General features: G+C 37.1%; 1 pseudogene; it reads right to left on the reverse strand.

Moving 5' to 3' along the window:
* Positions 1 to 3,762: 3,762 nt before the first annotated feature.
* Positions 3,763 to 15,899, reverse strand: part of LOC120151324 — a 40,019-nt pseudogene continuing 27,882 nt past the window's right edge.

Consider the following 15,899-nt stretch of genomic DNA (forward strand, 5'->3'; position numbering starts at 1 on the left):
ATGTAGTGTCCGAAGAGGTTGTCCAGAAATTGCAGTTGAAGACGGACCGTCATCCTAAGCCATACAAGCTGTCATGGCTAAATAAAGGCAGTGAGGTAACAGTTGATAGGCGATGCCTCGTGTATTTTCAATTGGTAGAAAATATTTTGATAATGCCTGGTGTGATGTTGTGTCTATGGATGCGTGTCATATATTGTTGGGTCGACCCTGGCAGTATGATCGAAGTGTCATTCATGATGGACGGAAGAATACATATTCCGTTAGCATCAAGGGAAAAAAGATTGTGTTGGCACCCCGGCGGGAAGGACTCACTCCTACCCCAGTAACCCATAATACTACTCTGCTTTCTATGTCCAGGTTTTTAGATGAGATTGAGCATGGCGACGTGGTCTATGCCTTACTACCTTGCGAGAACAATGCAGTAGACGTGGATGCAGATTTACCAGTAGAGGTACAGCGGCTGCTAGCAGAATTCTCTAACTTGATGCCAGAGGATCTTCCTCCTGGGCTACCACCTATGAGGGATATTCAGCATCAAATTGACCTTGTTCCTGGGTCAAGTTTGCCAAATCGACCAATATATCACCTCAGTCCCAAGGAGGCTGAAAAGTTGCAGCGACAGGTGGAAAAGTTGTTGGAGAGGGGCTATATCCGAGAGAGTATGAGCCCATGTGCAGTCCCTGCTCTGCTAGTGCCAAAGAAAGATGGTTCTTGGCGTATGTGTGTTGACAACCGAGCGATCAACAGAATTACAGTGAAGTACCGGTTTCCAATTCCCCGTCTAGATGATATGTTGGATCAGCTAACTGGTTCTAAGGTATTCTCAAAAATTGACCTTAAGAGCGGTTACCACCAAATCAGAATAAGACCTGGAGATGAGTGGAAGACGGCATTTAAAATGCCACAAGGGTATGAGTGGATGGTCATGCCTTTCGGGCTATCTAATACGCTCAGTACGTTCATGAGATTTATGCATCAAGTCTTGTGGCCTTTTATGGGGAAATTTGTTGTAGTTTACTTCGATGATATCCTCGTTTATAGTCCGACATGGACTTCACACTTCGATCACCTCCGTGCTGTTTTTGAGATGCTGAAAACTGAGTGCTTGTTTGTCAATCAAAAGAAGTGTTCTTTCTTCACTACTTCTATGACTTTTCTTGGTTTTGTTGTGTCTACTGATGGTGTTCATGCAGATCGGTCAAAGGTAGATGCAGTCTTGGAGTGGCCCAGACCAAGGACAATACATGACATCCGAAGTTTCCATGGCTTGGCGTCTTTTTACCGCCGATTCATTAGAAATTTCAGTACTCTGATCGCCCCTATCACAGAGTGCCTCAAGGGGCGTGATTTTCAGTGGTCTGAGGAAGTAGAGGCCAGTTTTCAACTGGTCAAGCAGAAGATGACCGAGGCTCCAGTTTTGGCACTTCCAGATTTTGACAAAGTGTTCGAGGTAAATTGTGGTGCATCTGGCGTTGGCATTGGTGGTGTTCTGAGTCAGGCAGGTCGTCCGGTTGCTTTTTTCAGTGAAAAACTATCGGGATCAAAGAAAAATTATTCCACTTATGATCTGGAGTTCTATGCCATAGTTCAGTCCCTGAAGCATTTGCGTCACTACCTAGTGCAAAAGGAGTTTATTTTGTTTACCGATCATGAGGCCTTGAAGTACATCAATGGCCAACACAAGCTGAGTAGACGTCATGCCAAGTGGGTGGCATACTTTCAAGAATTCATTTTTACACTGAGGCACCAAGCAGGGAGTTTGAACCATATCGCAGATGCCCTGAGCCGTCGTACCTTACTTTTCACCACCATGAGTACTAAAGTTGCAGGCTTTGAGACGTTCACAGATATGTATGCAGATGATCCTTCCTTTGGAAGAATATTTCAGGAGGTAAATGAGGGTCACCGTCAAGATTTTGTTTTGCATAATGGGTATCTGTTTCGTGCATTCCAGATTATTCATTGAGGCAGCAAATTATAAGTGAACTCCATAATGAGGGTCACTTTGGCCGAGATAAGACCTTGGCTCTTATTTCTTCTGACTTTTATTGGCCCAAGTTGACTAGTGATGTGGCCCATTATGTAGACCGTTGTTATGTGTGCCAGCGGTCTAAGGGATTTCTCACCAATGCGGGCTTGTACACTCCCTTACCTGTTCCTGAAGCTCTTTGGTTCAATGTCAGCATGGATTTTGTACTAGGCTTACCCCGCACCCAAAGGGCCTCAGATTCTATCTTTGTTGTGGTTGACAGGTTTTCCAAGATGGCTCATTTTGTAGCTTGCAAAAAGACTATGGATGCTGACCGGATTACCCATCTTTATTTCAAGGAGATTGTGCGTTTACATGGTGTTCCTCAATCCATCACTTTAAATCGTGATACTAAGTTCATCAGTCATTTCTGGAAGAGCCTGTGGGGGAAACTGGGAACGTAGTTGAATTTCAGTAGCGCCTACCCACCCCAGACGGATGGCCAGACCGAGGTGGTGAACCAAAGTTTGGGAAACCTTTTGAGGTGTTTGGCAGGAACAAAGCCGAAGCAGTGGGATTTGGCATTGCCTCAGGAAGAATTTTCCTACAACATATCAAAAAATAGAACCACATGTTTAAGCCCATTTGAGATTGTCTATGGCCAGAACCCATCCGGGGTGCTGGACTTATCCCCTATTCCACGTATAGGTCGTTTCAGTCCTAAAGCAGATAAGATGGCAAAGTATCTTCGGGGTATCCATGAGCAGGTGAAACAGACCATTCATGAGAGCAATACCAAGTACAAGACTCGGGTCGACAATCATCGTCGTCAGGTACTTTTTGATGTTGGTAATTTTGTTTGGGCTGTATTAACTCGTGATCGTTTTCCTGTTGGTGAGTATAATAAGCTTAAGGATCGGAAGATTAGACCTTGTGAGGTCGTGCAGAAAATCAATGATAATGCTTACAGGTTGCACCTTCCCAGCCACTTGAAGACTTCTGATGTCTTTAATGTGAAGCACCTGAGTCATTGTTTTGTGGATTCTGATGACACTACTCTGAACTCAAGGACGAGTTCTTTCCAACCCGGGGTGACTGATGCAGGGGGATCCGAGACAGATGATGCTGAGCTGTCAGATTGCACTTTGATGGCGTTGAGATACCATGAATTGGCAGATCAGCGTAAAGGCGGGAATTGATTGTGACATGTTCCTCATTAGGGTCGTTTTGAGTATGTTTCAGTCTTTTGGCCATAACTTTGGCTATATATGTCAGAATCGCGCATAAGACCCCAATCCGAAAAGCTCTTTTCGACGCGCACGCTCTCCACATGAGTTATGCTCCATGTGGCCTTTTTTTCAACCTCAAATTCTATCGTTTCCCCTCCAAATCACTAGATTTAGATATTTTTTACTATTTATGGTAATATTTCGATTGTCAATTAGGAAGTCAATTTAAATCCGATTTAAACCGGATTTTTTGGAGATTGCTTATTTTATTTCGAATTTCAATTTAGAGTGATTTTCGGGATTTTGCTATTTTTGGCAAAAATCGAATAAAGATGATTTTTGGCTATAACAGTCCGGCTTGTGGACTGATTTTGGGGGATTGTTTGATTTTATAATATTTTATTAAACCCTAGAGACTTTTTTCTCTGGTTTTTTTGGGCAAATTTTATCTTGTAAATCATCTGTTGGAGCGCCTGCAGGATAATCATTATTCTGTCCGGCGTCACCTCTCCCCTGTATAAACATATTGTGGAGTGGTATGACTATGAAATATGAGGTGTCAGTTTACCAAAAGATGCTTACAGAAACATCAATGGACACTAATTGATAAGAGAGAGAAAAGGTTTTGGCATTTTCAGCTAATAACACGGCACCTTTCTCTCTCAAGACCAGTAGATAAGGAAATATAGTGGCTGCATGTGGCCCATAATGTTTAGAAAATATTGCACTCACTCGATTTATGTTGTTGAATGCAGTACAATCATCCAAGGCTAACTCAATAGATGAAAGCTTAACTAATTCATTTCCAATTGCAATGTGATTGGACCCAAATAGCATTTCCAGTATCTGCAACCAGTAACAAAACCATGAAAATTTTATTTGAGCATCCTTAATCGACTTTATAATTACCCAAATGACTAAAATTCCTCGAGAGTTTTCAAATTTCAGTAAATAATGAGAAACGGTGATCCTCCTAACCTAGTGATGCGATTCCTGGAATCTTAAATGTGTGAAGTAGTTTATGCATACACAACACCATAAGAATTCCTAGACTGGTAAACAGTTACATCAATCGAAGATTGACAATGGTCTTTAGCGGACCGAAAATCTCCAATAAAACAAAATGCCTTTGCCAGAATGTCCTCTGCCTGCAAAAGAAGATGTCATAGATGGTTACATCTCGTATTACTGGTCGGTAACTCTTACAAAACTCACATTGGATGCAAGGAAGGTGTTAATAACTAGTCGATGAAACTTACTTCTGCAACGCCTTTGTTATATCCATGCAAAATTGATCTTAAAATACCAAGAGATCTCAAGGCATCTGCGAGAATAGTACTGCACATATCTTTGGAAGCCATCGAATCCTGCAATCTATCGAGCAATGAACACATAGTAGGTAAAACATATATGCTTCTCTACAGCTGGACAGTATATTGTTACAACATAATTCTAAATGAATGAGAAAAGTACACCTTAGAATCAAAGATGATAATCCTAATGAGATATTTTAAAAAATTACAAGATTCCGAATATATATATATATATATATATAATCATGAAAACCAAAAAAGCTCAAGTAAAAATTAATTGTGTACCTTCTGAGATCAATCCAAGCTTTTTTAACTTCTTCGCTCCTAGATGAAAGGTTGCAATAGGAACCACAGTTCAAACAATACCCGGGATCAATATGAAGGGACTATGTGCTTGATCAATTGATACGTGAGCCACTTTCTTGACGTCAGTATCATCTGGCTCACATACCAGGAGATAGAATGACGTCAGTATCAATATGAAGGAAGCTATGTGCATGATCTATCTGATTAACTCTGCAAAACCAACAAAATAATACCCCACAAAGAGCTGGTAAACTACATAGTAATATTCACAAAAGTAAGACTTGCTAGCTCAGTTCTTACAAAAAGTGCATTAATTAATTAAGTAAAATTCATTCTGCCAGCATCATTCATCTTTTATTGGAACTGATTGAAATGTAGTTAGAATTTCTCTGAACCATTCATAAATATGAATATTAAACATATTTTATTAAAAATTTAGCATAAGTAGCTAGTTTGCAGTCATTCTTCTACTATATAGGTAATGCCTACTAAATTACACCAAGAAAAACTCAAGTACTGTTGCGGAAGACGGCTATCGGATAGAGCAAAATCGCAACTGATGATTTGAGAAAATAAAAATGAAGATAAAGAAGACACAAAATTTACGTGGAAAACCTCTAAATAATATAGGGTAAAAACCACGGGCAATGGTAGAAGAATTTCACTATGAGAAAATAGGAATTACAACTTCTCTCAATCTACCAAGGAGAAAACAATGATAATTCTCTTTTGATAAAAAGGAGAAAACAACTCTTAAGAAACTCTCTAAATTCTCTCTAGTATTGGAAGAAAGCTAGAATGCTTTGGGATGATTTTGAAGCTAAATGAGCTAGGGTATTTATAGTTGAAGCTTAAGGACTAATCTTGTAAATACCCTAAAGTATAATGACTAAAATGTGTAATTTTGCCATGTCACTTTTCAACCATTATTAGTTCCAACTATGAACCATTATTGTTGCCAACTTACAATGCATTATGAATCATTATTATGCATTATGCAACTATTATTAGTTGCATGACAACTAATAATCTCTCACTTGAAGATTTGATTAGAACAATCATATATTCACATCATTCTTTCTACCTTGTACCATCATGTTTCTTACGTCTCTGACAGGCCACAAGAGGATCGACACCAAGTAAATTTATCAGCATTGATCGCTTTCGTCATGAAATATGCTATGCTGTCTTTGGTATGGATCTTCTGCATATCTATTGTCCCTTCTTCTACCTTTTCATGAATGAAATGATATTGAACTCGTATGTGCTTTGTCCTTGAATGAAATGTTGGATTCTTTGCTAAATGCAAGGTGCTTTGACTGTCACAAAACAAAGAGACATACTCTTGATTGTGCCCAAGCTCCTCCAATAGCATTTTCAATTAGATTGCTTCTTTACTGGCTTGTGTAGCTGCTACATATTCTGCCTCTGTATTGGATGTAGCCACAACTGACTACAATTTTGAAACACAACTTACAGCTCCACCATCAACTTTGAACACATATTATGTAGTAGATTTGTTTTTATCCAAATCCCTTGCATAGTAGAATCTATATACCCATTGATTAGTATGTTTGATCTTCCGTAACATAATACAACATTTGAGTTCCCTTTGATATATCTCAGGATCCTCTTTACTGTATTCCAATACTCTTTTCCTAGATTTGCCATGTACTGACTAACCACTCCCACTGCTTGTACAATGTCTGGTCTTGTGCATATCATAGCGAACATTAAACTTCCCACTGCTGATGCATACGGTACTCGAGACATCTCCATCCTCTCTTCTTCACTGCTAGGACTCATACTGGAGGATAATTTGAAGTTAATAGGAAGAGGGGTAGAAATTGGCTTACAATCTTGCATGCTTAATCGTGACAAGATATTCTTCAAGTAATTCTTTTGTGAAAGCCAAATCTTCCTATTACTTCTGTCTCGGTGAATTTACATCCCTAGAATCTTGTTTGCTGATCCCATGTCCTTCATTTCAAATTCCCTAGCTAGTTGTGCCTTCAATTCTTCAATATCTTTGTTGGGTCCTGCAACCAATATGTCATCCACATACAATAGCAAAATAACAAAATCGTTATCACCAGACCTCTTGATATAAGCACAAAGATTTACATTAAGTCTGTTGTATCACAGGCACATAATGAAGGAATCAAATCTCTTATACCAACACCTCGGCGCCTGCTTTAGACCGTACAGAGATTTGTTCAACCTGCAAACCAAGTTCTTCTTTTCTTTTTCTTCAAAACCTTCAGGCTGGAGCATGTAAATCTCTTCTTCAAGATTTCCATGAAGAAAAGTTGTTTTAACATCTAGCTGCTCTAGATGTAAATTCAATGTAGCACACATTGTCAAAACTACTCGAATTGTTGTTAGTCGAACCACAGGAGAAAAGATTTCATTAAAATCAATACCTTCTTTTTTAGCATATCCTTTGACCACCAGTCTTGCACGATACCTCTCAACTTGATCGTCACCATTTCGCTTGATTTTGAAGATCCATTTGTTAACAATTGGCTTCCTTCCTTGTGGTAGTGGCACAAGGTCCCATGTATTATTTTTATGAAGGACTTCAATTTCTTCTTGCATCGCCATCATCCATAGTGAAACATCTGAGTTGTTTATTGCCACCTGGTATGTTGATGGCTCACCATCCTCTGTTAAAAGGCAGTATGCAATATTTCCTTCTATAACATAATCTGAGTGCCAATTGGGACGTCTTCTCACATGATCTGATTGACGAGTTGTTGGAGCTTCAGAACTCTTTGGTTCTTGTTCATCATGTGATGGTTCTGCTTCAGAAGAATCTCTTTTTTCAACATCCTTTTCCACATGTATCTGTGTAGTCTCTGACTTTTCAGCGCTACCATCTTCTTCTTTTCTTTGTAGTTTATCTTCTACAAAGATAACATCTCTGTTGATGATCACTTTGTGGGCAGTGGGATCCCACAAGTGATACCCCTTTACACCATCAGCATACCCCAAGAATTTGCATTTCCTGGATTTTGGATCCAGTTTTGAGATTTCTTGGGAGTTGTACATCACGTACACAATACTTCCAAATACATGGAGGTTTGAATAATCAGTTGATTTACCAGTCCACATCTCCATTGGTGTCTTCAGCTCTATTGCAGTTGATGGAGCTCGATTCACCAAATAACAGGCGATATTGACTGCTTCTGCCCATAATGATTTTTCTAGGCTTGCATCCCTCAACATTGCTCTTGTTCTTTCTAACAAGGTTCTCTTCATCCGCTCTGCCACTCCATTTTGTTGAGGAGTGCTCACCACTGTGAACTATCTTTTGGTGTATTCTTTCCTGCAAAAGTCATCAAATTCTTCACTTGTGTATTCTCCTCCATTATCTGTTCTGAAACACTTGATCTTATTTTCAGAATCAAGTTCCACCCACGCCTTGAAGTTTTTGAAAGTTGAAAACACGTTTGACTTCTTCTTAATAGGGTACACCCAACATCTCCTGGAGTAGTCATCAATAAATGAGACAAAGTATTTTGCTCCGCCTAGGGATGTAACTGGTGCTTGCCATACGTCAGAGTGAACCAATTCTAGAACACTTTTACCTCTAAAATTTTATTTTTTGAATTTCAATCGGTGCTGCTTACTTGTTATGCAATGCTCACACAAAGGAAGTGTTACCTTTGTTAAGCCTGGAAGAAGCTTTTGCTCCACAAGGACTTTCATTCCTTGTTCTGACATGTTTCTAAGTTTCTGATGCCATAGTATTGCAGAATCTGAACTACATGAGGCAACAGAGGCTTCTGCTTCTAGCAAAGTCTCTCTCTTCAGCATATACAAGTTTGTTGTTATCTTTTCACCTTTCAGCACCACAAGCGCTCCACGGAACACCTTTATGATTCCTTTCTGTGTTTCAATCTTGCTTGCATTATTATCCAACAATCCGTAGGATAATAAATTTTTCTTCAGGCCTTTCACGTGTTGTACATCTCAAACAACTTTAATTGTTCCATCATACATCTTCAATTTGATGGTTCCTAAGCCAACGATCTCTAAGGCATGATCATTGCAACTATACACAGGTCCTCCTGAGACAGGTTCATAATTATGGAACCATTCTCTTCTTGAGGTTATGTGATATGTTGCTCCTGAATCAATGAGTCATATATTTTTATATCTCTTTCTACCTTCCACGGTGGTTGACGCTTCATAACATAGAGCATCTCCATCATCTGAAGTGTTTGCGGTATTGCCTTGTGGATTGAAGTTTTTATTTAGACTCCAACAATCATTCTTCAAGTGACCATTCTTTCCACAATTGTAGCACTTTAAATTCTTTTTGCTCCTCGACTTCGATCTACCATGTTTGTGACTGCTAATTTGGCCACGTTCTATTGATCTCCCTCTCATTGTTGTCAACGCTTTTGCTTGTTGCAGATTTACTTGTTTGTCTTCCTTGTTCTTGCGCCAATTTTCTTCTTGTAGAAAAATAGCTGCAACATCATCGAAGACTAGACTGGTGACATTACTATTTGTCAAGTTGATGATGAGTTGATCATACGAATCAAGTAGACTTTGAACTAGAAGTTCAACACGTTCTTGTTCTCCTATTGTACATCTTAAGGATGTAAGCTGAGAAAATAACGTGTTCAGTGTGTTTAAGTGCTTTGTCACTGAAGTAGATTTTGACATCCGGAGAGTGTTAATTTTCTCTTAAGGAAAATTTTATTGTGCAGCAATGTGGCCTCGTACAGTTTGGTGAGATGATCTCATATCTCCTTAATTGTCTTCTTCTCCTCGATGCTTGACAATACTTCATCTGCTAATGCTAGATGAAAGTTTGCCATAGCATTTCCGTCCATTTCGATCCATTTGTTGTCATTTATGAAATCTACCGGTCTTTCACTGATAGCTGCTAGACAACCGTCTTTCCTCAGGATGACCTTCATTTTCAATTTCCACAATGAGAAATTTCTCTCATTGAATTTTTCAATATCAAATTTTGTTGTTATAGCTTCTTTTACGGATAGGTCTCACTATTTCACTATCATGAATAGTTCTCTAGAACCTTCAAAGAATGGGTAATACCTTATTACTTTCTTATGTTGGAGGATCCATCTTTTGGTGGCAACCAGAAAGACAATAAGCAGGTATTACACACTCTAATCTGGCTCTGATACCAATTGTTACGGAAGGCGGCTATCGGATAGAGCAAAATCGCAACTGATAATTTGAGAAAATAAAAATGAAGATAAAGAAGACACAAAATTTACGTGGAAAACCCCTAAATAATATAGGGTAAAAACCACGGGCAACAGTAGAAGAATTTCACTGTGAGAAAATAGGAATTACAACTTCTCTGAATCTCCCTATGAGAAAACAATGATAATTCTCTCTTGATAAAAAGGAGAAAACAACTCTCAAGAAACTCTCTAAATTCTCTCTAGTATTGGAAGAAAGCTAGAATGGTTTGGGATGATTTTGAAGCTAAATGAGCTAGGGTATTTATAATTGAAGCTTAAGGACTAATCTTATAAATACCCTAAAGTTTAGTGACTAAAATGTGTAATTTTTCCATGTCACTTTTCAACCATTATTAGTGCCAACTATGAACCATTATTGTTGCCAACTTACAATGCATTATGAACCATTATTATGCATTATGAAACTATTATTAGTTGCATGACAACTAATAAGTACTTGCAAATGGGACTCATTGCTGATTGTTTCTAGAATGTTATGTTTCTTCTTCTCACAATTAGCAACAAGATTATCCAAAACCACTCCAGAACAATTTGGACTAATGCAACAAAATCCACTAATTACAAGATCAGACACATTCACTTTTGAACAACCACGACACCAACATCGAAAAAAGTACTCTTCTTCAAGAAATTTAAGGCGGTCTTTGCAGTCCCATTGCTCAACCTGTATAATTGAACTTTAAATTAAGGAAATTGATCTTGCCTTGTTTGCAAAAGATTAAATGTAACACAACTTGGGAGAAGAAGTAACATCACCATTCCCCTACAAGAAGAATGTATGTAAGAGAGAGTACCTGAGGTCCATAAGACAATTCCAGGGGGCAACCTCCAGCCACGAACTTGGTTGTTTGTAGTCAGAGTGAACGCGAAATATAATATGCATGAATGTTTGGTTTGCAGGAACGGTTGAACAAATTGGCAGCTCTGTAAAGAGCCTGACCTACTCTGACCTGGGAAAAACATAAACTAATGAAAAGATTGACATGTTCAGTACAAAATCAAACTATAAAGGTATCAGTTAATGCATAGCAAGTGAGAATAAGTGAGAATGTTTCCCCATGGGTGTCATGGTACAGTTTGGAAGGAACTTTTTAAACCAAACTGAAGAGTATAGTTCCCGAAATTGAAACTAAAAACAGATCAAATTAATTGTCTAAATTAAATAAATAAATAACACAAACTTTTTTCTTTGGTTTGTATGCTATTGACTACATCCACAAATACCCACCGGTATTTTTTATGCCTACAGTATCCAAAATTAAAAAAAATGTCCAAAAATAGATTGGAGCTCCTTGATATGTGATGTATTGGCAATTCTGAAGCTTATATTTTAATTCCACAGTACAGACAAAATAATGCAAGGTGCAGTGCAAAAGTCTTTGTCTGTATATTTCTACGTAGAAATGTTCACCTAAAATATTTGGACAGTGGCAACTCATTACCGTAAACTAGCCTAAGCAAATCTAAGAAGCCATTGGCCAAATCAGATCAAGTTATTCCTAGAGATGTCAGAATGACAGAATGGACTTAACACCCCCATTACAGTTCATCATTAGGAATGCCAAGAAAAAGAAAGAAGATATAATTAAAAGCCCTTAAACTTTTAACTCTTAGGAATGCCAATCTGACACATAGCTTTCAACTACTTGCAACAACATTGCAAAGGAAATAAAAAGGTAAGGAATGAAAAACAAGTTATTAAAGAATATGACAAACACAGGGAAAAAAGCACTAAATGAGAAAAAATGAAAAGCATACAATAAAACAAACCTGTTCCAGACTACTTGCTACGTCTGCCTCACCAGAGGATAACTTTTGAAACCAATCTTGCTGGTCATGAAAATCATTGGATTTCATACGGACAATTGCCATAGAATTCACTCTAATTTGTGATAGAAGTATGACAATCTGCATGTGAATCAGAAAACAGATCCCAATGATTAATGAATATCAGTTCAGCAGTAAAGGAAATTAGGCCATATGAACAGTGCAAGCATCCAAAATAAGAAATCTTTGGGCGGTGCCAAAAATGTGCAAAGCACTTATATCAATCAGAAACCACATGGGCATCTGATCCAGAACTTAATTGTTGAATGGAAAAAATGGGAAATACTGAGACATAAAGACATCTTAAAAGGGTGATGTGACTACTATGACTATGCATCAATAACTTGAATCGCAATGACAAAATCATTCAACATGTTGAAAATTTATATATATAATCCTGGTTATTGAAAGCACTGAACATATGGATAGCATATATGAGAGAGACAGAGAGAATGGATTAAATCTTGCAAGTATTTTTATGGTTTTGTTTGTTTTTTCACCAAGACCTTGCACGTCAGCCATATTGACAAAGTGAAGAGAGGTAACATGGGCTAAAATCATGTCAAGCAAAAACCTTGACCGAGAATATATACGGAAGTCTTTACCTATCTCCTAGGAATATACATAAATAAAGCTAGCTCCGAGAAGCTCCACATTAAGCAAAAAGGATTCCAACCCTTCTCTTGCTTCCTGAATTGTTTAGGAATGGATTATCCTTCGGTGTCTATTTATTTATTTTTTAGGGTTTGATTCATATTTAAACATCACAAAACTTTCTCTTATAAGTACTTAATTTAGTTAATATTTTGCTTTCAAATTACTCTTTAATCATTGATTTTTGTGGCTTATTTGTTCATTTTAATTCATTTTCTGTACATGACATAAGATTCTAAAAATTGCACAAAAATGACACAATTCTGCAGTTTTTTTATTTTCGAAATCAAAGTTTGCTGTAATTCGGATTTGAATTAAACTCAAATTTTAAGATAATATTTTAAATATTATATTTGTTTTATGTATTTTAGTTTAAATAGGTTATAGTGTTTGAATTAAGTTTTAGGATATTATTTTTATATTTTATCTTATTTTTAGGTATTTTAGTTTAAATAGGTTTTAGTATTTTAATTAAGTTTTAGGATATTATTTTTATATTTTATATTTGTTTTAGGTATTTTAGTTTAAATAGTTTTAAGTGTTTTAATTAAGATTTGTCCTTGTAAGCTGACGTGAATCTTGAAGTAAAAATCTGTTTCGATGATCTGATGAATTTGAGACAAAGCTGAAGTCTGAGGCTCCTTTCACAATAAGTTTCCTTTTATCTCAATCTCTTTAATTTGTTTATTTAATTATTTTTCTTTTATTTAATTCTTATTTTTTATTTTAAAAACAACTTTTAAAAATCCCATTTTATATTTATTACTATTAATATTTATTATTATATTATTTTTCCTTTTTTATTATGTATTTTATTTTAATATATCTTTTCAACTTCAACTGAAATTTTATCTTCTTATAAAATCAAGAAAGAGTTTTATTATATCAGAAACATCACAGTCCCTGTGAATCGACCATGTTTCTCTATACTACCTTTTCCTTTTTATTTATTAAGAAGTCGGAAATTATTTTGATAGCAAAACAACGGTTATCAGTCTCAATTTCATAGCTAAGGTGAACAGAATCAAGCATTAAAAAGGCAATTACAGGAAGAGGTTAAAAGGTACAGTAAGACTATACTTAATGGTAGAAAGAAAACTATTGAGATTGTAGAATAATTTCCCACTAAATATAAATGGATATAAGAGAAAGAATGATAGAGGACCTGTGATGTAGAGTTTCCATTAATTGACATCACCAAACTGTAAGAGCGTTGGAGACAAAATAAAAATACAATGGAATATATATGTAGTTCCAATTTGTTTTCTGGAGGCATTTTCGAATAACTCTCACAAAGCCCCTACAAGGAGAAAAACAACAGGCCATAAGCTGGAATATCAACCCTTGACATTAGTTTTCCATTACAGAATTAAACTTAACATCCACATTAAACTTGAGGAATATACCAAAAATTCCGAAAGATTAGGAACATTAGTAAATTGTACTTTCTGCTCCATGGATTTCACTACTACTCGACCAGCCAGAACTACATCAGAAGGCAATATTGCAGGCCAGTGCACACCTTGACATTCATGTTTATGTTCTGGAATGTGGTCAAGTTTTGGAATTCAATCACTGCCTCCAGTTATATCTGGACACTCTTCATTACAGTTGGGCTTCTTTTTGTGGATGTTAATTTTACCAGAATAACTTAAGCGTATTTTTCCACCTGCTTGCATTTGGCAACGCTGGGAACGGTATAACGGCAATGAACATGAAACACAGGGAATTATATCTGCTGGTAGTTCATTTAAGCAATAATGGCAATGAGTTTCCCTGTACTGCTTCAAAATGACCTGCATGTAGTATGGTCAAGTAAAAGTTATATTTCCCATTACCAGAATTGGAAGTTTCCACAACCAGAGGATAAGGGCTTTACAAAACGAATTAAACCAAACTGAAGCAAGAAAACATCAAGACTTATTTTGGAGAGTGATTGTAGCAAAGCGTTAGTTTGGATCAAGATTCCGGGTTCTTGTCCTGCTTTATTTAGATCACTAGTGAAGGAAATTGGGTCTTTGGTAGTAGATAGGAATGTCATTGTAAGACATGTCAGTAGAGTTGTGAATTGTGAAGCGGATGAATTAGCTAAGATAGGAATTGGATGAGCTTGTGTTTTTTTTTCTAAGAGGTTTCTTCTGATGTAAGGTGGTGGTGGTGTTGTAATGCTCATTTTGTACTGATTTTCTTGGTTGGTAATAAAATTTTGAGGCACTCTTTTATGTTATGAACCTTAGTGAATTCAAGAAAGAATTTAGGGATTTAGAGAAATTGAGAAGAGTAGAGTTGAGAGAAAAGATGAAATTTTCATTAATTGCCAGAATAGATTGTTTTTCAGTACAATATCTCCTTATATTCATTCAGTACAAACAAATCTAACAGAATTTATTCTGTACAGCTGGTAGTCAACTGATTCCAACATTCATTCACGTGTTGGGTTGTTCATCAGCAAGCCCAAACTGGTGGCTCCTTCCTGAACAGGCCAAGTTCATTCTGATACAGTTGGACTCTTGTTGGTTCTCCACGCGGGTCTCTGGATCCAAATTATAAGATTGTTTCTTCTGCTCCATGTAAGTATTCATTTCCCCCAATCCATCAACAGAAATCCCTAATCCATCAACAGAAATCCCTAATCCATCAACAGAAATCCCTAACATTTCCCTTTTCTTGGCCCCTTTCTCTGCCATGTCCATAACATCTCCCTCCCCTTCACCCGATCCTTGTCCCAAAGAATCAAAATCTAGAAACTGAGACTTCAGCACATTATAGTCTTCCCAAGTCGTGTTTTCAGCCCCCAAATTTGACCACTGTATCAGCAATTGCGTGACCGCTCGGTTCTGTCTCTTCACTATCCTTTTATTAAGGACGATGGCTGGATACACCTTCATCTGTCCATCATCACTTAATTCAGGAGGATTCTTCGAGGTAACTGCTCCTTCACCTGCCTTCTTCTTCAATAGACTTACATGAAAAATAGGGTGGATTTTTTAATGTGCTGGTAATTCTAATTGATATGCAACTAACCCTATTTTTTCTGTATTTTGTAAGGTCTATAATATTTCGCAACCAACTTCAAATTCTTTCTGACAGCTAATGAAGACTTTTTATAGGGATGAAATTTGAGGTAAACCTCCTCTCCTTCTTGAAATTCTCGATCACTTCTATGTTTGTCTGCATTCTGTTTCATACGATTTTGAGCCTTAGATAGATTCTCCTTAAGTATTCTTTGTAACTGTTCCCTTTCCACCATCATCTCATGTACTGTGTTGACACTAGTATCATTAGGCCAAGTAATCATAGGAGGCTTGTATCCATACAATGCTTCGAAAGGTGTAATTCCTAGGGTTATATG

The sequence above is a fragment of the Hibiscus syriacus genome, unplaced genomic scaffold (assembly GCF_006381635.1).
Source record: "Hibiscus syriacus cultivar Baekdansim isolate YM2019G1 unplaced genomic scaffold, ASM638163v2 tig00111053_pilon, whole genome shotgun sequence".
Taxonomy (NCBI): Eukaryota; Viridiplantae; Streptophyta; class Magnoliopsida; order Malvales; family Malvaceae; genus Hibiscus; species Hibiscus syriacus.